Here is a 13,126-nt window from a genome sequence, read left to right on the forward strand (position 1 = left end):
ATATGTTTAAGTGCTTGTTCTATCTCTTGAGTGAAGTCCTGCTGCTATGACTGCTCACCCTGTCTGCTTGGTGCTAGTTGTTCTAATGAGTCTACTACCTGTACGGGCACAGTTTCATTTGTTTGTACATGTTGCACCCCCTATTGTACTTTTTCTTTTTTTGCTTACTTCTCTTGTCTACGCAACTCATGTTCCTTCTGGAGTTGCTCCTTCAACTCGTGCAACTCCTTCTTTGTTTCATCCATTCTCCGTTTTTCTCTCTGCCTTTGCACATTCCTCCTATCGCGCTATTGCCTCTTCACATCTATTGACAAAGCTGCCTTTTGCACAAGTGGGTCTGCTATGAACTTGCAAATTTGTTTTGCCTCCACATTATCGACAATATTCCTCTTTCCTTTGTCGCGCGCTGGTATGTTGACCTCTGTTGCCGCTGCTACTGGTGCTCTCCTGGATGCTACTTCACGAACCATTCCACAGAAATGTCGACCAGTTCATTGGGCCTGGAGAAGTTGTGACAATATCTCCATGGGTTCTCCTCTGCCCAATGACACCCCCCATGGATCCACTAAAACTATACTCTCGTGCAGCGGTTTGTTACAAAACAATGCAGGTCATACGGATTGAAGCTTGAGGCATTGAATGGATATTTCTTGATCTCCTCTGCTTCAACATCCACATGATTGAAATTTTGTATCTCATATAACCCGATCTTTAATAGAAGAGCGGGCCAAGGTGCTTTCTTCTTTTGGTGCATCCTAACTGACAGTCCTGCCGAGATGTGGTATGATACTTCTTTCATGACGAGCTTGTCCAAGGAAAACTTCAACAAAACATGCAAAGGCTTCTCCGCGATGTACATCCATATGAAGGTGTTAGAGGGTTAGGCATACCAATTCATTATGTCGATCAGTGCCTCCATTGCTACCTTCGACATGCAAGGTGGATCTTGTTCAAATATCATCTTGTACATCGGGGTGACAAAATGATCTGACAGTTATGTGATAACTCCTCTGAAGCTGCATTCGAACAACATTTTACAGTAAGTGTTCACATAGGTTTATGTCGATATCCATGCCCACTTCAAGCCTGGGAACTCCTGACGGGCACATATTGCATCCAAGATGTAGGCGTACATGTACATTTTTGCTTGCTGACCTTTGGGCGACTGTCGAGATCTTGTTAATTGTTCCTTCAACCTATGAGCCAACATGTCAAAACAGTTGCATGCTTTGGCACCCTCACTGGACAGTTGGTCCAACATGATCACCCAACTTTGCAAGAAGGCTTCCATGCTCTCTTGGCCATACAAGCGACATGCAAAGATGACCAAGTATTGATACGCTTTCCATAGTATCTTCATCTTATAAACTTGGTTGGGTGTCATCCTGAATTTGGTTGGCTCCTTCACCCAGTTCTTCAAGATATCCCAGGAGTTGGAATTGCTGCTGGGTATGTTGAAGGGTGTCTCCATGGTGATCACTGGCTTTGACATATGGTACATATGTTCATAATACTGTTCCATGAAGGTATCAATCTCCGTCCCACCGACATTACTCAATGTCATCATCTCAGGATCAGTGTGTGAGACAATCTAATGTATCATGTCCATGCATGGGAACACGAGATACCTGCATGCAATCTGGTACAATCCAAACTTGTGTATGTTCACATAGACTTAGCGGTATTCGAGGTCTTCCCCAAATGGGCCTACAAATTCATCGTTGACCTCTTTCCATTTCATCTTGATGTCCTTGTCTACAATCATCTTGGTGTCTTCGTAGATCGACAAACTTGTATACACTCGCTTAACTGCTGCTCCAGTTTCACTTCCGTCGATGTCCTTTGATCCTGCTCTCTTGGAGGCCATTGATCTTGAACTGTTAAGATGCGAATGAACACTTACTAGATATGGACACATAACAACATGCATGGAAAGAAATATGTCAGTTAAAACCAAAACAAACTTGAGGAACGACATGCAACATACCTGGGCATGGACTGGTAAGGATTGCAAAATTTTTCCCGGGAGGCCGGGAGACTAGCCGCCAGAACTACGCAAAAGGAAGTCCAGAATATCTTGAGGTTGGCTGGCTACTGGAATTGTGCAATTTGCAATCCAGATTGGCTTCTGGGATTGCGTAATGCGCAATTTCTGGGCCATCATTCACTGCCTCTAAGAATTGCACAATGAAATATTGGAGGACAGTCACTCGCCATAAATGTGCATTTTTTGGGAGGAAGGAAGAACATTCCCTCTCAAGATTGCATAATGTTGTCTTGGTGAGGGAGAGTCCAAGCCAAGGCTGCCCAGACCCGCTGATGGGTAACTAAAAGCAAATGTGGATCTGAATGCATGGTGATACTGAGTGTAAGTAGGATTAAATGATCACGCATGCAAATAGTGAATGCAAGATTCAGAAAATGAAAAAACATGCATGTGTTGTAAGTGAGTCGCCGAATCAATGACTGTTCATGAAAAACAATGTCATGCATGCAACAACAGTGAGATGCTAACGAAAACTGAAACGATGCTAGTAAAAGCTAATATGCATGCAAATGACAACAAGAATTCACATAAATCAATCAGACAACACTCACACAAGCCAAAACACAAAAAGCGACAGTGATTTTGCAAAAGACAAGCTACGCAGATTTACCTGGAAATAACTGAGTTAGATGTGTCGAAGACTCTTGGATGTGTTGTGGGATGTTATAGCTCCAAGATTGATGTGAAGAAGTGAGCTCTAAAGCGTCGAATAAATAATTTTGAAGCTCATGATGCGCATGCCACAAATCTAGGAAAAAGCGACACTTGGAGGAAGGTTTCTAAAACGATCTTTGCATGTAACCTCCAGCTGCTAAAAATAGCTCCCTAAAATCTAGGGATGTTTTTTTCATGTTGCTTTTTTCTATTTTGGGAAAAAGAAACCCATGCATGCAAGTCAAGTTTTCTTAGTCCTGGGTGGAACCAGTCAACCTGATGGCACATGCAACAGCCTGCTTTCCTAAGGGAGAAATTTGCACATTTCTGGGAGGGAGTTGGGCTAGTTGCCCAAACGGATTGCACAATTTCTGGGAGGGAGTTGGGCTAGCTTCCAAAATGGATTGTGCAATTTCTGGGAGGAGCAGCTGACTACTGCCCAAAATTACACAATTTATGGGTTTAGCAGTCCTATTGGGTTAGATTACGCAATTTTCTAGGGGAAGGTTGACTAACAGGATTGGGCAATTTCTGAGCCTAGTCAGTTGTGAGTCATATTTGCACAATTTTTGGAGGGAATACTAGTTCCCCTCCAAAATTGTGCAATTTATTGAGGGATCTGCTCAACCAGAAGTTGGAACAGGTCCGGGGAAGCAGCTTGTGAGGGGAATGCAACAAGATATCATGCACAGGCTATCATGTTGCTTGAAAACCACTAAAGCTCATGTACTTGACAGTGTAAAACATGTTGTTGAGGATGGTTGGTAGGGAGGCTCCAAAACAAAGCTAAAGAAAAATTTTGGAGGGTGGTTGTAGCCGCTGCAACATGTTCAAACAAAAATGGTGATAGCCACAACTTTTGGCTGATCACGGTGCACAACTCCATCTCAACCAAGACCCAGAACATTTTTTTCTCTGTAACACAGGTCGGCTCCTTGGAATCCCACAGTGAGGCAAACCTCACATCCTCACAGATATATGGGTCCACATTGGGGGATTGTCACTCCTCCATTGTTCTCCATGTTTTCAATGCTATCAAGAGAAATAACCATGTGTAGTGGAATCACTTTCCCTCTTCTTGTGCCTCCTGACAGTCATCCAAAAATTCCTAGCACAAATATCCTACTTAGTTAAACTAGAATCCCTTGCTGCACTACGCAACCAATGGTACGACTGGCATGGATACCTCTTCCGCCCGATACTTTCTCATTATTTTCCCGGCCAAAATGTGCGTGGCAAAGCACACACCTAGATCATTAATGGAGCTGATGAGAAATCTCCTAAACTTCTTGATCAGATTATACTCCTTCTTCATCATCTCAGCCAACCTTTTCTCCTGAGATTTTCTGGCGAATGTGTCGGCAGGGTTTTCTCCTTCGTAGGGAAGCACAACAACGGAACCATTTTTTGGCTTGAGGGGCTTAGACCCAGGTTCAGAGTTAGTTGTGCAAACCAACAAAACCCTATACCACTGGCCCTTTCGGCAACGCTCTACTTGCACAAACCGCAGTCTCACCCGAGGCGATATTGGGTGATGATGGAACTAGGTTTCTGCATCCAGAAGGATAAGGAGTGTGGATATTGTCTTAGTCTTAGATCTATTTCTACACTACATGATCTTCCTTAGTATTATACCAAATCTGATTTATTCATACAAAAAAACTACTTGTAGGTATAAACTCTATCTACTATGCATAAATCAATGGATCTTAACTATAATTAACTGTAATTGTATTCAACTATGAATTCTGATCTTATCTTTATTACCCAACATAAAAGTAAACAATAATTTCATAAAGTAAATTACAAATAGTAAGCACACAGATCTACCTTCAAAATATTCATTATTAACTTTAGATCTTCACAGTTACAATCTTCTTACCCTGTGCGCACAGCTGCAGGGGTCTGCGCACATGGCTACACACTTACCAAGGTCTTCGCGCACACAGCTGCAAGAGCCTTCCGCTTTGCTCTAACAAAAAAAAATATAATAATACATACTCAAACGATCCAAATATGATGAATGCCTTTGACTTACTAAGACAACCCTTTATATATCCTTTTCCCTTACAATACCATAGTCCGCAAACCATGGGCGGAACTTAAAACATTCAAATTAATCCCATCCATTTACAAAATAAGGGGATTTGACCCATCTTAAATCCCCTATGACTCCTAAAACACTACGGAAGTGCTTTCCACTCCTAAAAATGCGAGTTCTTTACAAAACTTTGACCTAGGAGGACCCTACCCAACACCTACCCATGACATATCTAACATAAAAATAATGAGAGTAAGAAAGGAACAAGACAACACCGACCCCATAGATAGGAGGATGACCTTCTCTTACACCATAGAAAAAACCCTAGGGAATATCCTCCTCTAAAGAAAGTACGATCGACGTCCTTGGCTTCTAAATTTTGACTATCATCGTATGTTCCTTAACCACTCTATTGATTGAAGTTTCTATAAATTCAATAAGAATATCAACATTTCTAAAAATACCTACTTCCTATCACATCAAATGAAAAACACAAAAATACTTGGGAACTGATCCAGATGGGTATTGGTGGCCACTTGCCTATTCTACTTGGACCCTCACCATTGTTCTTTCATTTTTGCTTTTGTTTCTTTTGTTTTTCTTTTGTTTTTTTTTTAGTTTTTTTTTTTTTTTTTTTTTTTTCAACGAGGTATCATGCGCATAAAATGGAGATAATATGAACGAGTTACGACCCCAAGAATTTGGTTACCCAACTAACCCCAACGGGGCCCATAAACCCTTAGTGTTACATCTCCTCGGGTTAGGGTTTTGGTTGTTTAGGGTTTTCTCTTATTGTTCAATAATAAAAAGGCCCTTGAGCCTCATTGTAACTTCATTCAGAAGCATGTAGCCACCACATCTCTTCTCATAGATAAGCTACCATCGCTCGATTTAGTCTCATTTCCATTCTATTTGTAAGCATATTTCATTATTTGATATTAATGAAAAGAAGTGTTATTTCTATTGCATCTCTGTATTTATGGTTATATATGTAATTTGTAGTGTTCCTATTTAAATTCTGATCAATGGTATCAGAGGGGTCTGCTCTTTCTTTATTTTTCTTTGCATGTCCCCAACAAAGTCGGGATATAAGGAGTTAGGGCTCGAACTGGTTGAATATTTACAAGACGAGCCTCGTAAATCTCGATGGCATCCCATTGGGGAAGAAAAGAAAGATGAGGGAGCAGGAGATCCTATCAAAATATTGCTTGAGGAGGCCCTCGAGAAACAAAGGAATGCGATGATGAGTGAATTTTCCCAGATCCTTCAATGGTTGCCCACTGACGGCGCATCCACATCCAACATCCACTCTGGAGGCTCCACACCTTTTAAGGTACAAGTAAACTTTGACATTCCCATATTTGAGGGCCAAATAGATGCAAACACCATAGATAAATGTTTGAATCTGCTAGAAGGATATTTTTCTGTTCATGATATTTCCAGCTGGGAAAAGATTACTTTTTTTCATCTCAAAGCCATACCCCACGATAAGGACTGGTGGAAAACCTATTGTGAGCAAAAGGATGAAAGTACGACCTCATTGTTTTTAGTTGTTCCCACTTGGAATTCATTCCGGGAGGCCATCAAGGATCAGTAATACCCTGTCGAGAGCTACGAGGAAAAATACATAAAGTGGACCACACTGTGGTAGGGAAGGGACCAAGATGTGCCAGAGTTTACCAATGTTTTTCATACCCTTCGCATGAAGTTGGGCATCAAGGATTCTGAGAAACATTTGATACTCAAGTACTGTAGCTGCCTACATAGATACATCTAGGGCGAGATGGAGTTCTTGGACATCTCCTCGCTTGGCACGACGAACCGATAGGCCGTCAAGATCGATCAGAAGTTAAATAGAAGAAGCGAGCCTTTGGATTCGTGAATCCGAAGTAAGGAAAAGGTATCCCAAACCTCTGAAAAAAGGACAAATCTAAGGTGGGACAGACCAGGACAACCCAACAAAGCCACAAGAAAAGGATAACACTGCGAAGCCAAAGAAGGACTCGGGAAAGGGGTGTGATCTCCATAAGAGCTCCACCCACAACAAAAGTGAGTGTCGGGCCAAGAAGTCAATGGTGGCTGAGCTGGAGGCTTCAGAGTCAAATGCATGTTTCGACTCTAAGTTAGAACCCAATAAGGGAATGACAAAGGGAAGCAGATTATTGATGTGGAGCCCAACGCCACCATCACCACCACAAATATCCAGAAGGAGGAACCCGAAGATCCAAAGGAGGAGGAGCATCTTGAGATCGAGACAGATGCCTCTGACTATGTTATTGGGGCAGTCCTTACTCAACAGGGGCATCCAGTGGCATATCATAGTGAGACACTTTTAGACACAGTCCGGAAGCATCCCACTTATGAAAAGGATACGTATTCCATTGCGCAGGCTTGCTGATAATGGAAGCATTACATTTTGGGGAAGGAAATGGTCATCCACACAGACCACCGACCCCTACAGTTCATACAGACGCAAGGGAAGTTGCAAAGTGATCGCCATAAAAAGTGGTTCACATACCTGCAACAGTTCCATTTGAATATCAAGTACAAGAAGGGAAACACAAATAATGTTGCAGACTGCCTCAGCCGACCACCGATCATGGCGTTAACCACCATGCTCAACTCTTATGGGCACAAGACTTCTGATTGACTCCTTCTCTACAAAAGTGACCCAGAATTCGGCCACACATACCATACACTCTTGGAGGGTCAGCAAGTTCTCGATTTTCACCTCCGGGATGCCCTGTTATGCCACCTGAGACACCTTTGTGTTCCTTCAAGCGAGCATGCAAAAATGATTTGGGAAGCACACTACAAATGGGCCGCTAGGAATTTCGGGGCCAAGAAAACAATGGCAGTACTGCATAAATATTTCTATTGGCCGAATCTTCAACAGGATGTTGGGAAGTACATTAGATCCTACACTACCCGCGCCATTGCCAAACTAACCATCATGAAGCAAGGCCTCTATACTCCGCTACCTACCCTTAGTCGACCTTGGGAATCCATATCCATGGATTACATGCCAAACCTTCCTTCTACCAAGCATGGAAACGACTGTGTATTGTGGTCGTTGAGAGATTATCGAAGATGGCCATTATGGTAGCGTACAAAAAGAGTATCACAGTAGAAGCCACTGCTAAACTCTTCTTTGAACGAGTGTGGGTATACTTTGGGATCCCACAGTTTATAATCTCGGATCGAGATAACAAGTTCCTCAGTACATTTTGCTCCAGTCTCTAGTCGATGCTGGACACCAAGCTCACTAAGTCCACAACTTTCCATTCCCAAAATGATGGCGAGACAAAGGTCGTCAACAGGATGATCGTACACATTCTGCGCATGTACAACTCAAAGTATCCATGCACATGGGATGAGAGCCTCCCCTATGTCCAACATAACTACAACTAGGCTCTCCACAACTTGACTGGGCACAACCCTTTTTAGGTGGGCTTGGGATTCCAGCCACTATGTCCCATTGATGTGGCCATACCATTTGTAGCGACTCAGGAAGATTCGACTCATGTCTAGTCCGAAGCCAACAAGGAAAATAGCTTCATTGAGCACATTCAACACATCCGCCAACAGGTCCATGACATATTGGAAAAATCCAATGCTAAGTACAAGCAACAACATGATTAGCATCGGGTGCCACACAAGTTCCAGGTGGGCAACAAAGTTTGGCTACATTTGCAGAAGGAGGGCCTCATTGGGCCCCACCGCAAGATTTTTCCACTTCAATATGGTCCATACACCATCACCAAGGCTGTGGGAGATTATTCTTTTGAGCTCAGCATTCTCCCATTCCTTGGAATGCACCCAGTGTTCAACATGGTTCGCCTTCGGCCATACTTTCCACCATTACTCAACACATCCGACATTGTAGAACAACTCACACCAATAGAGTTAAATCCAGACTGCATGGAACAAGCTGCAACTGATCGGATCATGGACACCCAGATCAAGAACACTTGCCAACAGAAGATCCAACTGTATTGAGTTTTCAAAGCTGGCCAATCCCGCACCAAGGAAAATGCCTCACTAGGGACCAAGTTCAACAAAAGTTTCCCCATTTCATGGAGGAACTCAACGCAACGCAATCGAGACCATTGCTTCCTAAGGGGGGATGAATGATCTAGGTGGATATTGGTGGCAACTTGATTATTCCACTTACCCTCACCATTGTTTTGTTTTGTTTTGTTTTGTTTTTTTGTTTTTTTTGTTTTTTTTTTGTTTTTTGTTTTTGTTTTGTTTTGTTTTGTTTTTGTTTTTCGTTTTTTTTTTTTTTTTTTTGGTTTTATGTTTGGTTTTTTTGTTTTTTTTCCTTAATTGTAGGACAATTTACTATTTTTGCCATTTTTTGGGCCCTAAACTTCTGTTTTTTGTTTTGTTTCTGTTTTTTTTGTCTTTTTTTTGTTTTTGTTTTGTTTTGTTTTTCTTCTTCTTTTTTTTGCTTCTTTCTTTTCTTTTTTCTTCTTTTTTTTCTTCTTCCTTTTTCTTTTTTCTTTCTTTCTTTCTTTTTTTCTTTTTTCTTTTTTTTTCTTTTCTTTTTTTCTTTTTTCTTTTTTCTTTTTCTTTTTTTTCTTTTTTTTTCCTTTTTTTTCCAGTTTCCTTAATTGTAGGACAATTTACTATTTTTGCCATTTTTTTGGGTCCTAAACTTTTGGAGCTATTTTGAGGCCCTAAAGGAAGATTTTTTGCAACATTCCTCCAATGATTTCATAGTAATTTCATTTTCAGTTGTAGTCCTCGAAGAGATCTTTCCAACGAGGTATCATGCAAGTCAAACAGAGATAATATGACCAAGTTATGACCCCGAGAAGTTGGCTGCCCAACTAACCCCAATGGGGCCCATAAACTCTTGGTGTTACACCTCCTCGGGTTAGGGTTTTGGTTGTTAGGGTTTTCTCTTATTGTTCAATAATAAAAAGGCCCTTGAGCCTCATTGTAACTCCATTCAGAGGCATGTAGCTGCCACATATCTTCTCAGAGATAAGATACCATCGCCTGAGTTAGTCTCCTTTCCATTATGTTTGTAAGCAGATTTAATTATTTGATATTAATGAAAGGAAGTGTTATTTCTGTTGCATCTCTGTATTTATGGTTATAGTTGTAATTTGTTGTGTTCCTGTTTAAATATGGATCAGTAACCCTTCGTATTGAGTGACAACTTTGTCCATAAGCCATTAATGTAAACACTAACCCAGGGAAGCCATAGACCAAGAAAAATTCCACTCAAACTCCTACTTAACCAACTAAAATACATGTACTATATAAGGGCAAGAGATAAAGAGATGAGTAGAAAATTCATTGTGGGACTTGCACAATGAACAACGACTAGTACCAACATAACCAATATTCAAACAATTATCCTAGGTTAGCAACTTATTGTTCAAAGATAACCGTATCATGATGTTGCATTTCAATGGAGCATGCAACTTCCAGAGAAATTTCCACCACCACTACACTTCATCATTAGAATGGGTTGAGCACCATGTTTTATAACCCAATTTTGTAGTGAAATACCTAAAACCCAAATTTCTAGACCAATAAAGAATACTGTCTTCATCTTCCATTAGAATACTAAATGTTGGACACCTAATCCTAAAGGGTTAGTGTGGAAGCCGAAAAGACTAAGCAATCCAAGAGACCTTGGGATCTGAAACCCAAGAGTCACAACATTGTATTATAAATGTACATCTCCTGTTAATAAAAAAATGAACTCACTGATTTATCTTTCATATTTCTTGTGTTGACCATGTGTGTTTAACATGGTATCAGAACCGCTTGTTTTTCTATGGCCTGTTATGTGCATGTCAGTCCTGGCCCTCTGCCATATTCTTTTCCAGCGCTCCTGACATGCTGCCTCTGCCATATAACACATCTGTCCAAGCCGTTCTGAGATGTCTGTCTTCCATATTCTATTTATGAGACCTGCGAGCTCTGCCAATTTGCTGACATTAATTATTGCCACCACTCTACTCCATTGAACCGTTTTGCTATCCCTCACCTGGTAGCAGCGCTCCATACACTGTACTTTCTCTTTGGAGGGGCAACCACTTTGATCTTAACAGCTGAGTTGGGACGTAGAGCGGTGAGTTCCTTGGCAAGACGGTCGGTAAAGTCAGGGAACATGGTTGTGCCTCCGCTCAGGACTACGTTTCCATACAAATCCCTTCTGATGTCAATGTCACAATTTCTAATAGAGCTGTAAATGGATTCATGAATGCCGGGAGCTTCCATCCCAATGATGCTTGGGTTGAATAGCACCTCGGGACACCTGAATCTTTCTTCTCCAATTGTGATTACTTGCCCATCTGGGAGCTCGTAGGATCTCTCCAAAATGGAACACTCGCTTGCAGTGAGCATTTCCTCTTCCAAGTCCATGGCAACATATGCTGGCTTCTCTTTGATGTCTCTCACAATTTCTTGCTCTGCAGAGGTTGTGAATGAGTAGCCTCTCTCCATCAACAGCTTGGTCATTGCATCTGTCAGATCACTGCCTGCCAAGTCCAGCCTGTAAATGGCATGTGGAAGAGCGTAGCCTTCATAGATTGGGACAATATGTGTCACCCCGTCTCCAGAATGCAACACAATTCCTTCACTGTGCCCGATCCATTGTCGCAAACAATTGCCGGAACTAATTCTGCCATTTTCGAAAGAATCCGCAGCACAGTTCTTCGTACCTTCTTTGCTTTCTAATATACTGTAGTCAAGACTAATCATGTTGTGTTTGCCATTATTACTGCTGTTCTCAGAATGACTCATTAGCTGCAGCGAAGGACCAGACTGAGACAAGTAGTTTTAGAAAATTATTGTGCTACCGTGAGTGAAATTTCTCTGATCCGAGCATAAATTTAAGAGCACCGGAGCCACAGCTGCTGACATTGATAAGGGTAATTGTTTTGTTTGAATTTGTGATATATTTCCATACAAACGATGAGTTGCTGGCAACGCAGAGCACTAGGCTTTGGGCTGTCATTGTAAAGACGTTCCAGAACTTCCGCCTGCTCTACTATATACCGAATGTACTTGCCGGCTTCCATTCCAAAAGGAGAAGCTACTGAATGAGCTGGATTGGTTGTTTCAAGTATCCAAACATACACGGTGTTGTGGGGAAAAGTATCCGACTCGGATGACCCTATCCCTACTCTAAAGGTGACAGTCTTTAGCAACAACTGAAAGTAAAGCTTTAATGTTTTCCTTTATGAAAGTACAGAGAGAAGGAAGAAAAGATTAACCAACCGGTGTCTTTCGCTTTTGTCGATCCTTATCCTCTTTCTTTGTCTCTTGTTCCCAGCTCCTAGCTCCCTTTGCCGGTCCAGCTACACACAGATCCTGCACAACAGAGAGAAGAAGACTACAAGATACATGTACTCATAACTGATGCATGGATTAGAGTGAATCAAATATACAAGTAAATACAATACATCAATGCAATACAAGTATATAGGAGAACATTCAAAGCTTTATTGATAAAAGTAACAGGGTTCTGAGAAGGTTACAACCATCAATGGCTCCAATCCAGCAGCACCTCCCCAGCAGCAAGAAATCTCCTCTTCACCTCTATAAAAGCAATCACCCAATAGCTCTAACTGTAAACCAACAGCACTTCCTTGCTTTGCACAAAATTCCAGCCTCCTTAGACCTCATAGAAGAGCTCTATATATAGGAGAGAAGAAGAAAGGATGAGTCAGCTTGAGACTGACATAAAGCTGCCTTGTGTCCTCTCCCTCTTCAGTTAAACTTCAGTTCTTGAGTCCACTTGGAGATCCTTGCTTACACATGGAGATCAAGTACCTCTTACTCATCACAGGGCGAATCCCATGAACCAAGTGTCAGTTTGGAAGCTTCCTGGGCAATTGACACCTTGCAGAATGACTGTGCCACTTGGCCAATCTCGCCCAGCGCAGGTAGCCTTCATTAGATTTGACTTTCAGCGCAGGTACAAGGAGGAGCAGTTGCATTCCAGCGCAGATGCTCAGTGGAGCAGCTGACATGATCCAAAAATAGCCTGTTTTTGAGTGTTTTCAGGTGGAGAACTGATGGGAAGTGCTGTGGTTTGCTGACCTTGTTCTTCTAGGGGTAAGAACAACATGTTTAGGGACTGAGGATCCCTGTAATTATTGACATTTCATGCTCCATGCTGCGAGGCACAAAAATGTCTATAACAGTTGCCCCCTAAAGTATGAGGCCGTTTATCGGGTGAAATGCTTTATCTAGAGGGTCCGAAGTTCATTCCAGTGCTGAGGAGGCGCCCTGTAATACAATACAATACAATACATTATTTTTCATTTTGTTTTCATGATCTAGCTGAGGCAGGCATTCCCATGCTCAGCTTTATAAATACATTTTGGTACATAGAACAGACGATCGTCTGATGG

General features: G+C 41.8%; 1 pseudogene; it reads right to left on the minus strand.

Annotated features, from left to right (window-relative positions):
• Positions 1–1,675: 1,675 nt before the first annotated feature.
• LOC149242500 (actin-66 pseudogene) lies at positions 1,676–11,788 on the minus strand (annotated as a pseudogene).
• Between the last annotated feature and the right edge of the window lie 1,338 nt (positions 11,789–13,126).

The sequence above is a fragment of the Pinus tabuliformis genome, chromosome 8, assembly GCF_031772625.1.
Source record: "Pinus tabuliformis cultivar Carrire ecotype Pingquan chromosome 8, CPIR1, whole genome shotgun sequence".
NCBI lineage: Eukaryota > Viridiplantae > Streptophyta > Pinopsida > Pinales > Pinaceae > Pinus > Pinus tabuliformis.